The sequence below is a fragment of the Papio anubis genome, chromosome 7 (assembly GCF_008728515.1).
Source record: "Papio anubis isolate 15944 chromosome 7, Panubis1.0, whole genome shotgun sequence".
NCBI classification, from domain to species: domain Eukaryota; kingdom Metazoa; phylum Chordata; class Mammalia; order Primates; family Cercopithecidae; genus Papio; species Papio anubis.
In genome coordinates, this window is record NC_044982.1 from 151,111,761 (window position 1) to 151,132,257 (window position 20,497).

General features: G+C 37.4%; 1 long non-coding RNA gene across 1 annotated transcript in view; it reads right to left on the reverse strand.

Annotated features, from left to right (window-relative positions):
- Positions 1 to 946: 946 nt before the first annotated feature.
- Positions 947 to 20,497, reverse strand: part of LOC103885738 — a 252,481-nt gene continuing 232,930 nt past the window's right edge. Inside the window, exon 3 of the long non-coding RNA XR_004185208.1 lies at positions 947 to 1,959. This is a non-coding gene — a long non-coding RNA (uncharacterized LOC103885738). The remainder of the gene's footprint in view (positions 1,960 to 20,497) is intronic.

A 20,497-nucleotide genomic window follows, 5' to 3' on the forward strand; every position in this document is an offset into this window, starting at 1 on the left:
TTACTATCTATATCACACATGGGTTACACATGAAGATGTTAGAATCCATTTTTTAAAATCATTTTGTACAAACAATACTGAGCATAATTAAACCGTTAGTGATTCAACAAACACAAAATTACCTTTAAATTCATAATGAGCATCAATTGTCAATGTACTATTAGTGTACAGAAGGGCTGGGGAAACTAAGTTTTGGTTGACAGGATTTCACCTAAGAACATTTCTAGTTAGTGTCCCAAAGGGCAAGGGTAGTGTCAGCTTACGTGGGAAATTGGAGTTTGAATATTTAGACAATATTCAAAACACATTTTGTATTGAGTCTCAGTGATAAGAGGATTGCCTTTATTTTCACCTCTTTCCTCCGTGACAATCTATCCCAATCTAATTTGTAAAGCCTTATTTGTGCATGCATACATGCATGTACACAACGAATGTTTGGCTTATATTTATACAGATTTTTAGAGTCTATGCCCATTTTCTTTCTCTCCCAAGATCTTTCCAGCTTTTCTTTTTAGAACTCATAGTAGCCATTCACAGAAATATGAATAGCATGGTATATAAAACATATTCTATATAATAGATATTATGGTGCTATGAACACAAAGATAATGCTACTATGTGTTACTGTCCTGATATTAAAGTAGTAATATAAATTATTCTAAAGATGAAACTGCCTATTATAACTTTTCACTGCTAGTTTTACACAAACTCTGAAAGCAATTTTTAATTTCTGTGCATGCATAAGTTGAAATGTAAAAGTACTTGTTTTTCATTGCAGCTGATTTCAAAAGCAAGGGCCTTAAAAAGTTAATACAGTTAAATCTTAATTTAACCTAGAATTATGGAACTGTACTCTTAGCATATAACCCAGCTCCCACACCTTGCCATACACACACCCCCACACACACTATCACAAAAAGGAGAAAGAAAAACACCTACTCTGAACTTAACTTACCACATTTTTATTATCATGATTAAGGTTTACCCAGGACTTTCAACCATCTTGCAGATTCCAATGACAGTCAAAAGTCAGTCAAGTAGTTCAAAAGCAGAGCAAGCTGACTCATAAAGAGCCCTGCTTCAGAGAACAATAGCACAGGGTATACTTCTAAGCTCAGAAACTAAGAAAGAGTTTGAGCTAAATCCAGATGATTTAACTTTTGCTCATGAAAAGTGAATTTCCTCTACCTGTACTATATTCTGTTCCTGTAAGTTTGACACAGTTCTGGTTTAAATACAATAGAAACAAAGGGAGGAAGTTATGTTTGGTATCCTTTACATTTATGTCTTCAAGGTTGTTGGGAAATCTTTTAGGCAGTCTTCCTTTCTCCAAATATTCCCTTTCCGCTGTTTCTTTAACTGGAAGAGGTTTTTCATTTTATACACTGTACATTTCCAAAGTATATATGGTTCTAGGCATGGTATTTGCTTTCCTAAGAGATATGAATCGCTTTTGTTCATTTACCTTCTTTGAAATTCATTTCTAGTAGCTGCAGAGCTGCTGCTATGGAGTGTTAATAGGCTTCTAACATAGCTGTCATTTCAAGTAATAGGTGCCAAGCTTTCAGCAGCTTATTAACACATTATAACAGCAACCCCTATACTAAACAAACAAATTGCACAGAGGAGGACACAAGCAAAATTAGTGTGTACAAATATATATATTCATATGTATACAGACACACAGTATATACTTAGGACTCATCAACATATTTGGTTCCATACATGATTAGACCAGAATTGGCACTTTGTTTTTTATGAATATTCACAGGGAGAAAGAGTGGATCGGATTTGTATTTGGTCCCAAATGTGAGACGAATACAAACTGGTATAATTACTGAAAGATTTCCATCCTCTCAGCCCAGCGACACTCTCAAGACCGAAAAATTGCAGACTTGTGGTATTTCACATCATGGAACTGTGCTAACGTGATCTTTCAGCGCCACTTCATGGGGGATGCTGCAGAGGAAGAAAAAGTGGAAATAAGCAAAGAAATACACCAACTGGCAAAACTACTGAGAAAGGAAAAGATACAAATATGCTTCTAAGAGTCAAAATTTGCATTTGGATATGAACACTGGACCAACTCTACAAACACAAATATATTCTTCCAGATGCAGGGGCAGACATATGTACAGATAAATATGAGAATGTATATTCACACATGCTTTATGTAAATATGAATACACACACACATATACACATATGTATGTATATATAGATACACTGTCCTTTACAAGTGTTTATATATTTAATGGTTGCATAAAACTTCCTCACAGCTTGCTGGAAGACATATTTCAATAAGGGCTCTAAATTTTACATTGTAGTAAAAGCTGACCTTTTTTGAGTATAAAAAAATTCCCAGAGCAATTTATAATCATGTTGTAATATATTTGGAGGTTGCAAATATATTAAATCCAATTTTTAAATCAGCTGGATAATTTTATAAACTGTACTAAAATTTGCAATATTAAAGAGGATGACTTGATGGCCTCTGGTTATCTTGCAAGATTTAACGAGTGCTACTTTTTATTGTTACTAATGACAGGTGGCATTATTGTTTAGTAAGTACCAGTGCTGAGTTAGTAACATTATAAACCGCACATACTACTCTGAATGTTTCTAGTATCTGTAAACAACTTTCAAATCTGGAAAAGAAAGAAATTCAAAACAAAAGCCAAATTTAGTGATAGAATTAGTTAATTGAATAATGACTGACTTTTGTGATAGAAATTATTTCTTCACAATACTACTCTGGCTGGACTAGATATAACTTGACATCACAGCTATAAGAACAATTATTTTGAAGCCTGTAATAAAAGATAATAATTGATTTTAAGAAACTCCATTACCAAAAAAAAATGCCCTGGTTATATACACCTCAAACCCAAGAATGACTAAGAACCTTTTAATTCTTACTTGCCATTAGGGTACACTTTACAGAAATAATGACTTTTAATTCAGCAAACAGCATTTTCTTTTCAAGGTGGATACAGTAACATATAGGTAATTAAGTCCCAAATTTTGAAGTCTATTCTGTGGTTCTCCCAACTACATCCCTTGTGTTGGGCTCTCATTTACCCTTGTCTAGCAAGGAGTTTGTAATACCACCTTCAATGTACTTCTCTTGTTTTTAATACTTCAAATTGTTTTTCCTACCTTAAGAGCATTTGGAAATTAAAGCATTCATTTTATTTTATACTCTGGAAACCACTTAGTGAATTGTAATCTCACTACTGCCCTCATTTTTAGATGTCTCAGATCACACTATTATGCTTGCATGCTGCTCACAGCATTATATAATAAGCTATTTAAAGACTATGTCTTCAGCCAGGCACAAAGACTCATGCCTATAATCCCAGCAGTTTGGGAGGCCAAGGTGGGAGTATCACTTGAGCCCAGGAGTTCAAAACCAGCTTAGGCAACATAGGGAAATACCATCTCTACAAAAAAAAAAAAAATTTTTTTAATTAGCCAGGCATGGTGGGGTGTTCCCATAGTCCCAGGTACTCAGGATACTGAGGCAGGAGGAGCCCTAGAGCCCAGGAGTTTGAGGATGCAGTGAGCTGTGATGGTACCACTGCTCCCCAGCCTGGGCAAGAGAGTGAGACCTCATCTTTTTTAATAAAAATAAAATAAAGACCATGTCTTCTAGACTGCAAGCTCCTTGGGAGAGGCCTGTGTCTTATTCATCTTTGTTTCCCTAATATCAAGTACAGTACCCAATGCATGGAAGCTGTTCCATAAATGTTGAATTCATGAACAAATTAATGAATACAGATCAGGTCCTCTCTATATTTTCAAATCTGTCTTAGCTCTCACTGCTTAGTCAAATCCAATTTCATTTTCCCATAAATATCTACTTCTAAGTTCTACCAACGATCTACACCTTAAAGTTATAGCCAGAAAAAGAAAAGTGTCTGCAAGTCAGGACCTCATCCCTTTCTAAGAACATCTCCTGTTTCTTTGCCTGAGTAAACTGATGCCTTAAAAAAATAAATATGCAGTAGGGCCAGGGCCAAGGGTTCTTTTGTGTGATTTTAGTAAAAACATTTTTTATAGAAAAGTATCTGCAATAGCCTCCCAAGAGTTTGGTCAACTCACCCCAGAATTTGGTTTCCAGTGACAGTTATATGATATATGTGTGAAAATAATGGGTGGTAGTTTCAGGTTATGAATGTTATTTTGGTTGACATTCCCAGCAACTACCATGATTTTAAAACAGAAAAACAAAAGTAAAAAAAAAAAAAAAAGTAAATACGAGAAAGAAAACTAAAAGAACCAAAATTTCCAGCTACATATTTTATAGAAACTACTCAAGCCAGTTTGGAAAGGCTGAATGCCACGTGACCCATAAAATATGAACTTTCAGTCAAATGATGAGGGGAAGTTGCTCTGTGTTCTCACCAGAATGTTTTTAATAATCTCCTCTATAAATATATATATGGTTGGACTCTGATTATAACACTATATATAAAATAAAGGTGGGTAGCAAAACCTGTTTTCTACCTCAACATTGTTTATTCAACTTATTAAAATAGCATAAACTTGGGAAACTAAGAAAATGTCAGTTTTCCAACTCTGCCAGGAAGGAATCTGACAACTGCTACATAATCACTGAAATGCTGCAATTTGTTAAAATGCTCCTAATAATTTTTTTTCTGAGTTTTATCCAACGGCGGCTAAAGTATGACAGAGAGAGAGAGCAAGAGATTTGGGCTAATGATGATTAACATATTACGGAGAGGGAAGGCTACCATGATTAATTTCAAAGTCAAAGTGCTAGGGAGTTGGCACCTTCACAGAATCTCTGATCAGGGGAGAGAGCAGGAGTTTGAAAAGAGGGCAAAACCACCCCACAGCCTTTAAAATAATGAACAGCTTTCCCCAGTCTTGCCATACTGCAAAAACACCCATACACCACACATGCATACAATTCCCAGGGGCTCATAATTTAGTGACAAAAGATTGTACCCAAGTGATAAAGGTCCAGTACTACGATTATCTTTATGGATAATTGGGGCCATAAAATAGTTCCAAAGCACCTTTTATTTGTCATTTGTTGACAATTCAACCAATTCTCCTGTCTGCCATCCTCCATATTTAATGGGTCCCTATCGAAGTATGCAATACACTCGTTTGTATGGGAAGAATGTCTTCATATTGTTATGCCATTGCATATCCTTTACTTCCTTATGTTGTTCATCAGTCTACCTCCTGCTCTTTCTTTTCTATGACACCTCTGAGATGGTACCCATAGCAACACCCCTGAGAAGAAGGTGAAAGTGAAGATGCTGCAGTCATCCCCAGCACACAGTGCTGACAATGCCAGTCATTAATGCAGCAGCTTCTGCCTGCTCAGATCTCCCTCGCTCCTCTCTGGTCTTGTTTCCCTCCAGTAGCAGCCACAGAGCTCACTCACAGAGATCCAGAGACCTGCTGTTAATGATTTGTCACTTGTTTAGAACACCTCAGGATGGCAGGTCTGTATAATCTGCCCTCAATGGCACTGCCAGCTTGCATTAGGAAACAATTACTTAGTTTATGACTAGTAAAGTAGGCACCCAGAATTTCCAATTAAACTCGCAGGTTTCCGAAGGAGCCTGAGTGCCCCTTTTTTGAGGAAAGGAACAGATGCCCCCATTAGGGACAGTTCTACTCACTCCTGCTTCAGAGTAACCCACGTGTAAATCAGTGCCCTCTAGATTCATAATCTGGGGGCGACAGTATATGGAGAATGATTTTATGTGAATTCAGTCATTGCCATTTATTTAAGATCTCACTATTTGTTAAGATCTGGGTAAAATGAAACAATGGACACTTGCCTATAGGCTTTTATAGTATGGAACAAACAAAAGACACTAGCATGTAGCATTATTACTTTAATCATTACCCACTTTGTGTGTCTGGGGGCACATGAATTAGAGAAGAAAAAGAAAGGATTATGGATTTATTCCTCTTCTTTTATGTTCAGAATAAATGTTAGAATCCATAGATTGTTTAATCAAAATTAAGAGGTTTCACCATAAAAAACATTATTAAATATTTAACATCAAATATAAACATAAGCTTGCATAAACTGGCTAATTTAAAATGTTTTACATTGAGTAGATCTTGACATAAATATATTCCATGAATTTGAAATCACTATATGTATGGAAACACAAATTTTTTTCATAGCTAAGAAAGGTAAAATGTTATTGAACCTCAAACTCCAAAAAGTTACAGCCTGGAGTTTCCATGTGATAGCTCTCGTAATATCATATGATGATTATAATAATACAAACTTAGAATCTTATTCAAAATTCCAGGAAAAGAGTATATAGATATTTAACCAAAAGTCTGCATGCATGAATATCACATATTTCTAAATCCCTTTTCCGCTCCCTCCAAAAAGAGGAGGAAAACTAACCATTTATCAGTAGCAGTGTGAAAGGAGAAGATTTATCATTTTAAATTTTTCATTGCAGATGGTTTTCATTTTAAAAGGCGGGGAAGTGATTTTTTTTGAAATCATTTTTTTTCTTAATGCAATTGAGCCAGACGTTTCTCGTAAATCTTGTTGCTTTAGTAGACAATACTCAATTCTCTAAACTTTATATGCAATATCCAGCTTCTTTTTTTAAGATGCTCCCGGGCATGAAAATGAAAGCCATCTGAGAGGTGGCATCACATTCAAAATATGCCATCCTGGCTACTCCCCTTCTCCTTAGCTCACACTTCATCTAAGATGTTCCTCTTTGTGCTCAAAGTGGGGAGTCTCAATGAGTTTTTAAAAGATTTCTTTCTTCCTTTTTTGGGGGAGGTAAATAAATGAGCCTGCCAGTCAATATATCTTTCGAGTTGGATAGCAAACTGTACCCAGTGATTCACTGAAGTCATTGAGTCAGAGAGACAAAATAAAAAGTAGACCACAGGGGAGAAAAACAGGGAGGGGATGCTTCCTTTGTAATTAAAAAAGAATTATTTGATACTTGATTTGAGTTTCCTGCATGATGTCACTCTTTAAGGCAGAACAATTTAACACTTGTGGTACAGCACTGGATATTTCCATCGAGCAAACATGGTGGTACTGTACTTTAGATTCATTGTTATTCTTAAAGTACATTCACTGTCCAGTTTTGAAGCATCAGTATCCCTAAAATAAAGATGTACCTTAAAATGCCATCAATCAAAAATTGCCAAATTTACATGAAAAGTTTGTTCTAAGGTGTAGTGTATATGTCATAGATATAATTTTAAATATGTATCATATATAATGATATATTTGTATATCATCTCTTTTTATCTCTTTGCTTCTAATGGGAGATTCCTTGTTATTTGACTAGATTAAAAGGATTGCTTTCTCAGATTCTGGGCTGGAGTCGCTTATGAACTTTTATGCCCAGGTTTAAAGATACAAGGAATTGTATAAAATGCCATCACTGGTTGGCGTATATTTTGTAGGTTCCAAGTGGGCAATTCTAATGGTGAATTCCACTTATGAATAAATATTGATTTAATAAAATCTTATTTGCAAATACTTCAAAGAGATGCAACTGAAAATTCAAAAAAGATTTCCAGAAAGTTCCTCCTTTTGCAGACAAGGAAGTTCTGGTAGGTGAATGGAAGCTAAGCTCTCCTGGATGGAGAGTGTTAGAAGAGACACTGGGAACTCAGGCCCGTGATGCTCAGTTTAGTGTTCCTAATGTTACAACCTGTGATTTCACACAGAATGAGTGAACAATGAACATCTCAGCAATTGATAAAACAACCTTCACCAACCAGGACCAAAAGAATTGTCTTATAACTTCATCTTAAAAAGCATCTTCTGACATTTGTTTGCCGAAACATACATTACACTTCTGCTGCCATTTCATTCCTTTTACACATATGCTTCCTAAGCCTGGCTTTATATTATTAAAATATGAAAGTTACTGGAATAAATAATTCCACTTTCAAGCTGTAGGCCTTTTCCTACAGCTCAAAATTATCACATTTATTTGAAAGAAGTTTCTTTAAAACATCTGGAAGATATACCAAAGTGATAAGCTGGGAGAGAAGAAAACCTTTGCGCCAGGAACACATTCTTAAATATAATGCTGAAAAACCTAATACGAACAGGAAAATGAAAATCACCCATAATCCCATCACTGTGAGATTATATTTCCTGCATGATATATATTTTTTCTAAGTCAAACCACATTTGGCATCCTAGGAAATCCAACTTAAGTCATTTTTTTATTTCCTCTCCTTTATGATCTTACTCAGAACCATAGAACTTACACAATCCAAAAAACTTTGGAAGCAGGAGATCTTCCAAATTGTCCTTCAGTCAAGTATAGTCTCCATTACAATGATCATGGTCAGCTCAAAGGCATGTTCCCGTTGTCCCTTCAGCCATGTAGACCCACTACTGTTGCTCAAGGCCAGTTTAAATCATCTTTAAAAGCATACTTTTTATATGCGTATAATGTTCCATCCTATGCTTAGGTCATAATTTATTCTTATAATTTTACATTTAGATTCAAGAATTTTTGTTATTACTGGTAAGCTATAACACTACAGATACACACAAATCTTTGGCCACATCTCTATTTTATAAGGGTAAGTTTTTAGCAATGAGATTCCTGTATTAAGAAGTACAGATAGCTTTAAGGATCTTTATTCTAACTTCAAAATTACTTTTCAAAAATGTTAATGTATTAATAACTTAGTTTTTACAAATATTTGTTACAGATTCTCTTAATTGTTTCATGCTTATTGAAATGAATAGCTTTAATTTTATGCAAATGTACGCATATTTTTCTTTGTAGTTTTTTCTTTTATGCTTAGAAGTCCCTTCTGTATCCAAAAATCTAATGTTATTTTAAATTTTTAACACATTAATAAACAAAAATGTATTTGCTACAAAGAATGAGCTTAGAACCTCTTTCCCCCCAACCACCCCAAATAGCAAATCAATTCCCATCACCATTTCCTTTGCCCAGGAACTGATACTACTATTTTTTTATATGGTGGGGCCCAAATATCTCTATGTGAAGATGAGCATTTGGTTCAAATGAGTAAGGAACTCACCTCTGGGAAAAATTTAAAGGGGAAACCAAAAAACCTTCAGTAATTAATATAAATAATATTTCAATACAGTATTTGAAAAACCAAAACTAATGCAAAAATTTCAAATAAGCAATACATCAAAATTTTAAGTAAATTCAGAAGTCCTATAGCCTTCTGCTGTCATTCTTTAAAACCAAATCTATACGAAGTAACAGGATTGCTAGCAGTCTCCCTAATATTTCCAGGGATACCTGTGGGACTTCCATTCTCAGAGTGCTTACATCTCATGCCAAACCCTTGCTCAATTGTGAAACACGTGTGACCATCATATCACCACTCTGAACAGCTTCATTCTTAGCAGGGACACAGTCCCTTTGTCTTTATTTCCCAAGGCACTGCTAACACAAGGGTATTACACTTGAATTCTTACTGAGAGTTTGGAGGTAATTGAGGGAGAGTATAAACAGACAGGGAAACACCCCAAGATTCATTGTGAAACATCACTGCATCTAAAATTCTTCAGTGGCTCCCCCAGATCATGGTCACAGCGATTCCTCCTTAGACTGGCCAGATGCCAGGTTGATTTCTCCATACTGATTTATCTTTCCCATCACAAGTCTTTCCCGAACTCAACAATGGTCAGCCTTCCTTCCCCGTCTTTTTGTTGTTTGTTGTTGTTTCTTCAGTTCAGGTTATCACAGGAACACGAAAAATCCTTATTTCTCTACTGTGTGAAGTAAGATCCTAGAGTATTGGCCTTTGTGTCAGATAGTGCTAGTTCTTTCTTCATCTCTTTCCCCTGGCCTTTAGCACTTCAGAGCTTGCCGGTCTGACTTCCAACAAACAGCACCTCCATTTACTTACCCAAGGCTTTATCTGGCCACCACATTTTGTGTTGTCTACAGGAGCAGCAGGTTGGAAGTGCCTAGAGAATAACACCTATCCTTATCCCCAATCCAGCACCCCTAGACCAATAACAGAGAATGTGCTGAGTAAATAAGCGAGTGGTCTCATGTTTGGTTGGAGTGGATGAGTCTAGGTGTATGTTTTACACCAGTGCTCACATTTCCCCAGCAAGATCAGGCTCCACTTGCCCACAGTGGTAAGGTGTTTGATAAAAACTATCTGGGCTGCCTTCACCTCCCTGTCTTACTTCTCTGCTCCCCTGCCAATATTTCCTGGGATCACTAATCAACTACTTGTGGAAAAATACTTCTCTCAGGACCTGCTTTCTAAGGTAGCATTCACGGCTAAAAGAGCAGTCTAGCCCTCTAAAGTTTAACTTTACAAAGAACAGACAACTTTGGCATAACATTTTTTCTTTACAATGCTTCAAATTTTGTGGATTAAGTCCCTTGTGATTGAATTATTTCAGCCCTCTCCCCCATCAAAACAACCTCTACAAGCAGGAAGAGATTAGATGTTTGGAAAGGTCTGAAAGAGATATAATATATCTTTTGCTACCCATAGCAAACTCCAGAGGATGTAGCTTTTAAAAATCTTTCCATTTCATTTAAATTCTAGTATGTATATATTAGAGTCTTTTCCCCCCAGCTTCCATTTTTGTTTTCATTGATCCATATGTCAGTACCATAGATTTTATTGTTATAGCTTTTATTACGTTTAAAAATCTACATCAATTTATCTTCAGTTTCTGCTCCCCTCCCTTTTATTTTCTTTAAAAAAAAAAAAAAGATAAGACCAGATAAGATCAATTTTAGAACAGTTGTAAAATTTAAGAAAGAAAATCTGTTAATCTGGAATAAAACCAAATTAAACCTAGAAATTAGGAAGAACCTAGTTTTTGAAAAATTTTTTCTCCATATTGGAACATGGTATATCTCCCCATTAATATCAGTTTTCTTTTATATGTCTCAGAAAAACAGGGGTTATTGTTTCAAAGAAAGAAGCACGTCTTTCTTATTGTTGCAAATATGAAGTTCATTTAGCTGCAAATATGAAACACATTTCTTAAAGTGAAATTAGTACAAAAGCTAAAAATAAAGGTTAAAAAATGTTTTCTTTTTTAAAAATAGTGAATTCAACCACAATGTGGTACAATGAAATGGATATTTGCTGCAAGTATAGTGGTCTGTTTTGGTTTATAGAGAAAAATTCAACAAGTTTTAATTAACGAAATGGCTTGTAGCTCACAGGCAGACTTAATAGTATTAAAGATACAGAGCTTTTGATTCCAGAGACAATCAACAGGGTAGACAATGTAACACCAAAGTTATGACTCCTTTTTTATTTTTGAAATTTCACATTTGCTTATACTCCTTTCCAGAAATAACTTTAAATACCTTAAAATGAACGATATGTATAACGTTAATTAAATAAGAACCAAGAAAATGAGAAAGCATTTTTCCTTTCCCCAAAAATATTTATTTAAATCCAACTTTATTTCATTTAGATACTTTTAAGTTCTGGGGCCAGTACCAAGTGATCTGATTCTTAAGCATAACACTACCTATTACCTGAGAGATCACAAATCTTAGAAAAAGTGTAGACCCTAGAAGACAGGGTGCAATGCAATTAACTCAAGAGAACTTCAAATAGCAAGTTTTGCTCTCGGGTACTTAGGAGAATGGACTTCAAAACCTGTCTTTGCCTTTAACTTACTATGAAATACTGGCCAAATCATTCATCTGATCTGGGACTCTAGTTTCTGTGATTAGAAAAGTTACAGATTCTAGCTCTCAAATCTTTTGTCTAAAATGACACCTACTCTGAATAGTCAAATCTGGGTGACTTTTGAAACCATTCATAGTTACGTAGGTAGTCGGCAGTTTTCCAGGAAATGTACTTTAATAAAACCACTTATTGAGATGTAATTTAAATACCACAAAATTCATCCATTTAGAGTACAATTCAATGATATTTTAGTCAAAATCCTCAATTCGGGTAAGTTGAAAGGGTTAGACCATAAATTCCCCTTACTAAAGGCAAAGCATTGATAAGGTCACTCAAGTCATATTTTCTCAATGTGCGTTGTTTTATTTGGAATACTTCAAATTCCCATAATATCAGACATCATGCCTAAATATAAGTCTAAAATGATTTTAGAAGCAAAATTTATGTGAGGGATATTCAGGGTCCTGCTTATAGGTAAACCAGTTTTAGGTAAGACTCACAATACAGTGGTATAGCTCAACATCCTAACAAAAGAAGAAAAGGACAGGTATCTAACCCTATATGCCCTCTGCTCTGCCATGTAAGCCTTGGCTAGTTCTCTCTGCCTTCATTGTCTCATGTTGGATAAAAGTGTGATCAGTTATAACACAGCCTTTATTATTGTAAATATTAGACATTTTTATTAAATACCAATATGAAATTAACATTAACTATTCTCCAAAATTAAATATTGGTCCTTAGATAACACAAAATGTATGTGTTTTGATGGGAACCAATGGAAAGAGGTATAGAAAAATATCTACATGGTGAAATTGCAATCAAAAGATTCATATTATTAATTTGAGTGTAATACATGTACAAATGCTTCCAATTACTTCTGCGGAAATATTTTACTGGGTTTATTTGAACTCTCCTGTGCAGAAGGGTCTGATATGACTCATTGTATTCAGCAAAAGCCAAATTCAATTTCATGGTTGATCTGTATAATCTGCTAAATTCAATGTTTGAAGGCTTCCTACTTATGATACAAAATACTGACGTAACATGATTTTGGCTGGTGTGATTCCTGCTTTCCACACTGGATTCATTGGTCTGAATTGAGATGGATAGAGATGTCAGAGGAGATGGGTGGTGGTGGATCATGTGGACACTGAGCTGCTCACTGAAAGAAGAAATTTACGTTTTCACTGCACATAGATGTGTTTCAAAGCCACGTGGTCTGAATAATACATACCTCCTCACATTAATGATCAGTAAAATAAATATTTATTGAACACCTATTACAGAGAAAACCCTGTGCCAAAAGTGCTGTGGCTAGTGCAAAGATGAATGACAGGAATCCTTGACTTACACAGGAGGGTTAGAAGCATGCATAAATAACCTTAATTGAAGGCTGACTAGAAAGGGCATTGCAAGAGAACGGGGGAAACTAACTGGATGAGGGGTTCATGGAGACTTATTGAAAGAGTGGAGATTTCAGCCAGGCTTTAAAGGTAGAGCTTAATTATTGACCTTAATCCGAATTAAGTCACCATGACTAAATAAATTTTAATTAAAGGCATTATCAGTAAAAGATTTACGAAATCCTCTGTGTACACAAAGTAAATATTAAGCCACATTCTCTGCACATTGTATTTGTGGAAAGCTCTTTTATGTGATTGTGACAAAAATTATAGCACAACAGTGAAAATACTTAAAACCAGAAAAGTCACTGCCTCATTAATGTATAAGATAGAATCTTCAAGTTATAATATCTTAAGGCTTCCAGCAAATACGGTATGTGAATAAGATTTTTTCTTTAATTTAAATATCTGTTTAATGAACTCAAGTAAAGTGAGTATCACAAATGCAAAATCAAGATTAGGAAGTTTTAACCTGGAATTTAACACACCGGAAATAGCTGGGTTTCCATGTGCTATCATCTGCCCCTGAACATTAAGCTTTCACGGCGCAGTCTCTGGTTCCAGGTCACTGAGCACACCACCCTCCAGACCACTGCCATACCCCGTCACTTTCCCAGGATGCTATTGATGTATGATGCTAAATTATCACATAATGAAGAACTAAATTCTCAAGCTTTTCTAATTTTCAGAGAAAATGAACTTTAATTCAAAACTACCATGGGCTAATTAAACTTTCCTGTGATCTAATTTGCTCTATTTCCTTAAATTGAGATGTAACAAGGGTTATATAAAATTATCCTAATAGAAAATCAGATTTTACTCCTAGTTTTACGCTACAATGGGAGTTTCTGAAGTGTTGCAGCCTGTTGCTGGATGTGGACACCAGTGTACAAAAATCAGAATTGTGCAAAATAAACTTTTTCTTCCTCTTTGAAATCTTAAAGTTTTACTCTTCGAAAATACTAAAGACTGAGGTTTAGTGAACAACAATTTTGATATAGATCCAGTGGAAAACTATCATCTAAATTCAATACATTGATCATAAAATACTAACTATAAGCCAAATTAGCTCTTCCTGAAGACTGTAAAATCCAATTATGTGCTGTATTAGAAAGTATGCAGATTCTCTATCAAAATAGTATTTTCATATCTGTGGCACTAGGATCGTAATTATTATTATTATTATTATTATTATTATTTTTTTTTTTTTAAGACGGAGCCTTGCTGTCGCCCAGGCTGGAGTGCAGTGGCACCATCTCGGCTCACTGCAAGCTCCGCCGCCTCCCAGGTTCACGCCATTCTCCTGCCTCAGCCTCCCATAGGATGGTAACTTTTAAAAAATGTCCCATGTTTCTTCTTTGTAGGAGGGAAGGAAAGGAGAGAGCAACAACCTCTGGAAGAAATGGAAGTGGTTATCACGAATGCAAACATGCTGCACTGAATGAAAGAATCTTCTTTCATAGCTTTGCGGCAAACACACAGAAAGACATGAAGAAAATGAGTCCACAGCCCAGATTATTAAAATGAGAGTTTGGAACTTAGGATATCCTTCATTTTGGCTAACCAGATCCCTTCCTAGTTATGCTGGTGCAAACTTTGTAATAACACACAGCCTGGACTCCACCAATGGGAATAATTACCATCTGTAGAAGTATTATGAAACTGCCTTATAAAAGTTTTTTTTATCAATTAAATATATAAAATTAAACTCATCTATATTTTTAATGTACCTCATTGTAGTTCATTATGGAAGAGCCCCCATATGTTCTGTATCATTAGTGAAACATTCTCAGTGGTGTAATGATGTAGTACATACACATGGGGTAAAGTAATGCGTTTTTCATTTCTTCTGTACATTTCATTACAGGGTAGAGATGCTGCAATTTTTCACTCAAAATTCCATTTTGGTGTGGGAAAGAAGAAATAGACCTAAAGCCAAAGCTGCATCCAATTTCTCTAATTTTATGATTCAGCAATTGATAATTTGCTGAGGATAACTTTTCTTAACAAGTCCCCTTCCTTATCAGTGCTCAGGAAAGGAGGGAAGGACACTGTAGATCCTAGTACTTCTTTCTAAGCCAACCAGGCACGTATGATTTCTGAGGAATATGAATGATAATTGTACCAATGATAAATTGCGGCTCATGCTGCAATTCCTTAAAGGGAAACTGCAGTTTGTGGCAGATAAGAAATGTAGGATCCCATGTTTTCCAAATTTAGTTTTCTTTAAGTATTTGCTGTAGAGATGATCCATTTTCTTTGGCTTGATTAGTATAACTAGAGCTTTCTGATGACTTCATCAAAAAGCAAGCTGTTCCACATAGTGGCCTCTGTCTGTGGGTGATAGCAAAGGCTGCATCACAGCTCATAAGATTACATGTGCACTGTTCTCATGAATTTTTTTTTAATGAAAAGTTACAAACCACCAGAGATACAAAAATGTCTTAAGTATTTCCATGAGATGTTTCAAGGCCCCCACTGTTTACAGTTGCTGCTTCTCCACTTTGCCTAGCTTTTTATTCTCTCCTTTGTTGCTTACTGATGAAGGGCAGCTGGCTTCTTATAGTTTAACTACTACACACTGGCTATGAAATGTCCTTCCCCTGTCTCCCAGGCTTCTTCTCCCCTTGGCTCAGTTAGGATATGCAGTTGCAGCAGGAGCCCCAAGCCCTGCCCCCTCCTGACACCCCCTTGTCCCTGAAGATACCTGAAGACACCTCCTTTCAAGAAAGAAGTCTTGTTATTAACACATTTTACTACAGAACTACTGTTGAGCAGAGAGGACCAACTAGGCTCAATTTAAGCATTTCTTGGGGTATGTGTGGCTGTCTACTGTGGGTTGATACCAGAAAACATGCTTTTTTTTTCTGTGGGTCTACTCAGCAACATGTACTTTTTCCACTTACCATTTGTAAGTATCTGATCTCATTTTCTGTTCCTTCACTTTAGGAGAATTGTAAAAATTACTACTTTCTTTCCTATGTTAGGATTAGAGAACTGGGTCAGGGAGGGAGGTAAAGGAAAAGGAAGGGGGCCAAAGAGACCCCCATGAGTTATTAGGAAGAAAAGTTAAAACCAAGAAGCCAGCACGTCCCAATTGTCTACTACGTGTCTCTAAATAATAAAGCGGGGAGACAATAACGTTGAGCAGTTGCTGTTTTTCTGTTCAGCCTCACCTCCGTGTTTGACATTAAGCTTAATGTCTACCAAGGCCATGGCAGGCCGGTTCCTCCTGCACTCAAGCTGGAATCTTTGCAGGACATCAACACAGACGACACCTCGGCTGTTAGTACTTTGTTCCAACGAAAGCTGATGAAGACCAAACTCCCTGGTAAGCGAGTGAACTGGCTTCCCTCAAACCCAATCTCTTCAGTGAGGCACAGCACTTATAAATTATAACAAAGGCTGAGCTGGAACGCAAGTGTTTGCTGCCTTCTCTAACAGATTTCAATTCATCTGAAGGGCACTGCATCTAGTATGTGATATTCTGTTCATAGACAAATAATGCCCTACATACAGCTGTACACATGTTACACAGATGTTGGATTGAGACTACAGTTGATACAGTTCATATGCAGGAAGAAAAAAAACAGTATTAGTGCTAATTCTCTTCTTTCTTAAACAGATTCACTATTTGACCCAGACCCTCCACTTGGTTTATCTGTAAAATGTACTAAGATCCAGTCTCTTCTTGACGTTCTCTTGATTCAGAGAGGAGTTAATAGAGCTAAAGGTTTTGGCCTTTAGCCGACACCTCCGATTCCAGACTTTAAACACGAATGCTCTCACTTTCCCCAGTCTCCGAAACTAGATTCTCTGGGGACTGGGAAGTTAAAGCTGAAATTAGATGGCTACAAGTGCTAACACCTGCTACAAGTTCATCTATTTTTGCTGGCTTTTCAGCTGTGTTGGCATTTCAGCCGTTTACTCAGTGAAAGATGGAGAAGGGTGCCATGGCCCTTGTCGTGGTGTGCCATCCTTTTTCTCAGTGGCTTTTCTCATTTTGCTGCCTTACGAGCCCGCTGCTTCTTTACTGTGACCCAGCGCAGCTGCTCTCTGGCTTCTGCCTTATGACCTGCAGGAGCGAGACCAAGGGAGGTGGCCACAAATGCCTTCCTCCTCTGAGGGAGCCACAGGCATTTGCGGGCGACTTCAGAGGGTTTTCTTTTTCATCAGCTGGGGGGCGCGGTGAGGGAGATGGCCTACTATCCTAGTCTCATGGAGATAAAATTTCCCAGTTTGAGATTTTAGACTGATGCAGAAAATGAGAAACATAAAAAGTGACTCAAGAATCACTCCCCAAACAGGGAAAAGAAAGCAAGGGAATGGATCTCAGCTGGGAATCTCTATGCTTAAGAGGCTAGGAGAGGTGGGAGGAGAGAGGAAATGTGGCAGGAATGAGAGGTTCTGGGCTCAAACAGACTGAAGTTACCTCCTAGTTTGCTTTATTTTGCAATGCCCTGGAGGAAGGGAGGTGCCCAGTCCAAAACCTTCTACCGTCCCCCTATGGCTGCTCCTCCTGAACAGAGGCAAGTCCCACAGTCGGCACAGCAGCGTGGCAGTATCATCATTGCAAGGTGGCATCGGGTTCCTGCTCTACTCACATCTAGTGGTACAACTGGAATCAGGTTACGAAGCTCTTGCAAAAACTCTCAACATTAAATGGCCTCTTCTATGTGTTCTAAGCTGCCGCTCCTTTCATTCCTCTCTTTCCCTTCCTCCTCCTTGCCAACTCTTCCTCTTCCATTCCACCACTTAGAAAACTGCTATCCTTTGGCTCTTCTGTTTTCTGGAAGCACAGGTCATGTCCTGCTCGGCTACTTAGTAGTCTGCCCTAAATTGCCATTTATAACATTTCTTGTGCCACGTCCAGTGGTATGGGAGGGACCTGACCCAGCGCGTTTTTCTGTTTTTCATGTCTAGAAAATTGTTTTCTCATCCTAGCAAGGTTTGACTCCATCTCTTTCTCTTTAGTTTTGCAGCACAAAAACTACTAACTGTAATTCTCGATGAATTACTGGATGCTAGTGGGGAGGGTCTGTAATGAAAACTACTCCTAATACACGTATGCATTCAAAGGCAATTTCTTTGTCCTCCGTATAAAAGTCCTATTGTCCCACTTATGTTAGAGCAAGCAGAGGTCTTAAAAAGTAATTTCTTTCAGCTTCATTTTTCTGGAATGAAATCTGAGACTCAGAAAGATATATTATGTCCAACTTCCTGCCTTTCTCTTAAAACATTTTAAAAAAGATCTGCCTTAAAATGAAAATCGCTCCGCTCTAGGTTTACTGAGGAAAAGCATGTAGCTGGAGGAAATAAACTAGCTCTTCTCCCCCCCTTTTAAGTCCATGCTAAATTGCCTTGAGACTGGCCTCACCTGGAGGCTGAAGCTCTGATGGGCAAATCCATCCATCTGTGCCAGAGGCCAGCTGAAAGTACAATCTCATTTGCACCTGCCTTGATTTTGGGAGCCCTGCATCATGGAGACAGAACACAGGGCTTTGTATATAGAAGGCTGACTTCAAAATGCAGCTGCAGATGGAAGCACAGCAAGGGCTTGTGGGCAGCCAGGATTTTCTCATCACCAGTGAAACAATGAGAACACCACAGGGTTGACGATGAATTCCAAACAGATACCGTATTAGAGTGGCCTAGGAAACACAGTGGGTGATTAACGTTTCATCTCTGGGTTCTGAGCCTGATTTACTTCCACTAAAAAGGCATTGAGTGGCAGCACGTGGTTACCCCTTCCTCCCAATGCCCATCAGGTTGGGCTGTGATCAACACCAACCCAGAGCAAGCTCTGTGGGAATACGGCCCATGGTGACAGAAGCATAAGGGAAGGCGCCTGACACTGCCCTGTCTGCCTTTTAAGCCACTACCATTAGCCTTTTCACATGCAGATAAAATTCACCCAAACTATTAAAGAGCAAAGAAAAAAATTCTCATCACAATTACATGGATGTTCTGTCAACAGCAGTAACAGTAGCAGTTACAGAATAACTACAGATAATTACAATCATTTAATTCAAAGTACCAAGTCACTTCATGCAGAACATGACTCATTTATCATTATTGACCTTAGAAGAAGCAAATTTACCCAAATCAATAAAGGTTCCAAATATCCATTAGAGCAGACAGAGATTGGTTACAAGTGTTAGGAGCTTCTATATACCTGGATTAATAGAGGGAAGTAGATCTGGATGCTTTTGATTAATGAAGACATTTTTTTTTCCTTTTGAGACAGTTACTTGAAACAGAATTGACCTTGATTTCTCCTTTAATTCATGTTATGGAAAGGCAGTTGTTTTTGTTAAGAAGTTTCATTCCCATTAGTTGCTGAAACATAGTATAATTACGAAGAGAAGTAATCTATAAACAGGTAGAGTTCAACTTTGTTTTTAATGGACTCTTCAGCGCTCCCCTGAATATTCATGTGGCAGAGATCAGTCTGGTAGGAATGGACCAGACATCATTGTGTTTGTCTTTTAAACTACTGTTGTGAGCTTCTTCACACTCAGAAAAAATTCACCCAAATTATGAAAGAGGAGAAAAAAAATCTCATTACAATTAAGCGGATGTTCTGTCAACAACACTAACAAAAACAGTTTCAGAATAACCACAGATAATTACAATCTCCCTGTTGTAGAAATGAGAAAGTTTAGGCTGCTTTTGAGAGTTTGGTATTGAAAAATAAGACTATGGATGGAAATTGAAGTACTTAAATGTCAACTAGTTCCAGTTGATTCCCAGGTGTGTTCCAAACAGTGCCTTATTTAATCCTAATGCTGAGGACTGAGAGGTTGGCAGGGGAGGTGAGAACTGAAGGAGAAATCCTCCGATCTCCACTATATACACAGTTTAGAACATGCCCCACCCAGCAGCAGCTCATTCCAAGGTCCAAGGATAGAGAACTCGGACTTCTGTCAAAAATGAAATAGATCATGAAATGAGTTAGCATGAAATTGGTTGTGTGAAAACAAATTATAAGTCTGTCCTGCTGCTGTCAAAATCGCGAGACTTCATGACAGAAACTAAGAAGTATGAAAAACTACAAATGTCATCCCATAGGACGACCCATCACTACAATGTCCAATTGTTCTCTTACCCCTTTCCCACCCCTCTGGGCCTGTATCCCTATCTGCTGGGAGAAGAACTGAGGTAGGCTCTCCCAACGTCAAGCAGCCAGTAAGGATGGGGCTGGCATTTGAGTCCACATGTGTCTGGCTGCAAAGGCCATCCCCTTCCCACTGTATTGTGCTGTCTTCAAGGATGTTTAGGGGATCTCTACTAGGCCAGCCATTCCACAAAGAGATCATCTGGAAGAACTAAATCAACATTCTGAAATGGGTTTGAACGTTCCCTACCCCCAAGAAGAATAAATGATCTTTCCCCCTCCTGCGGGGCTTTCTCAGGATCAGGTG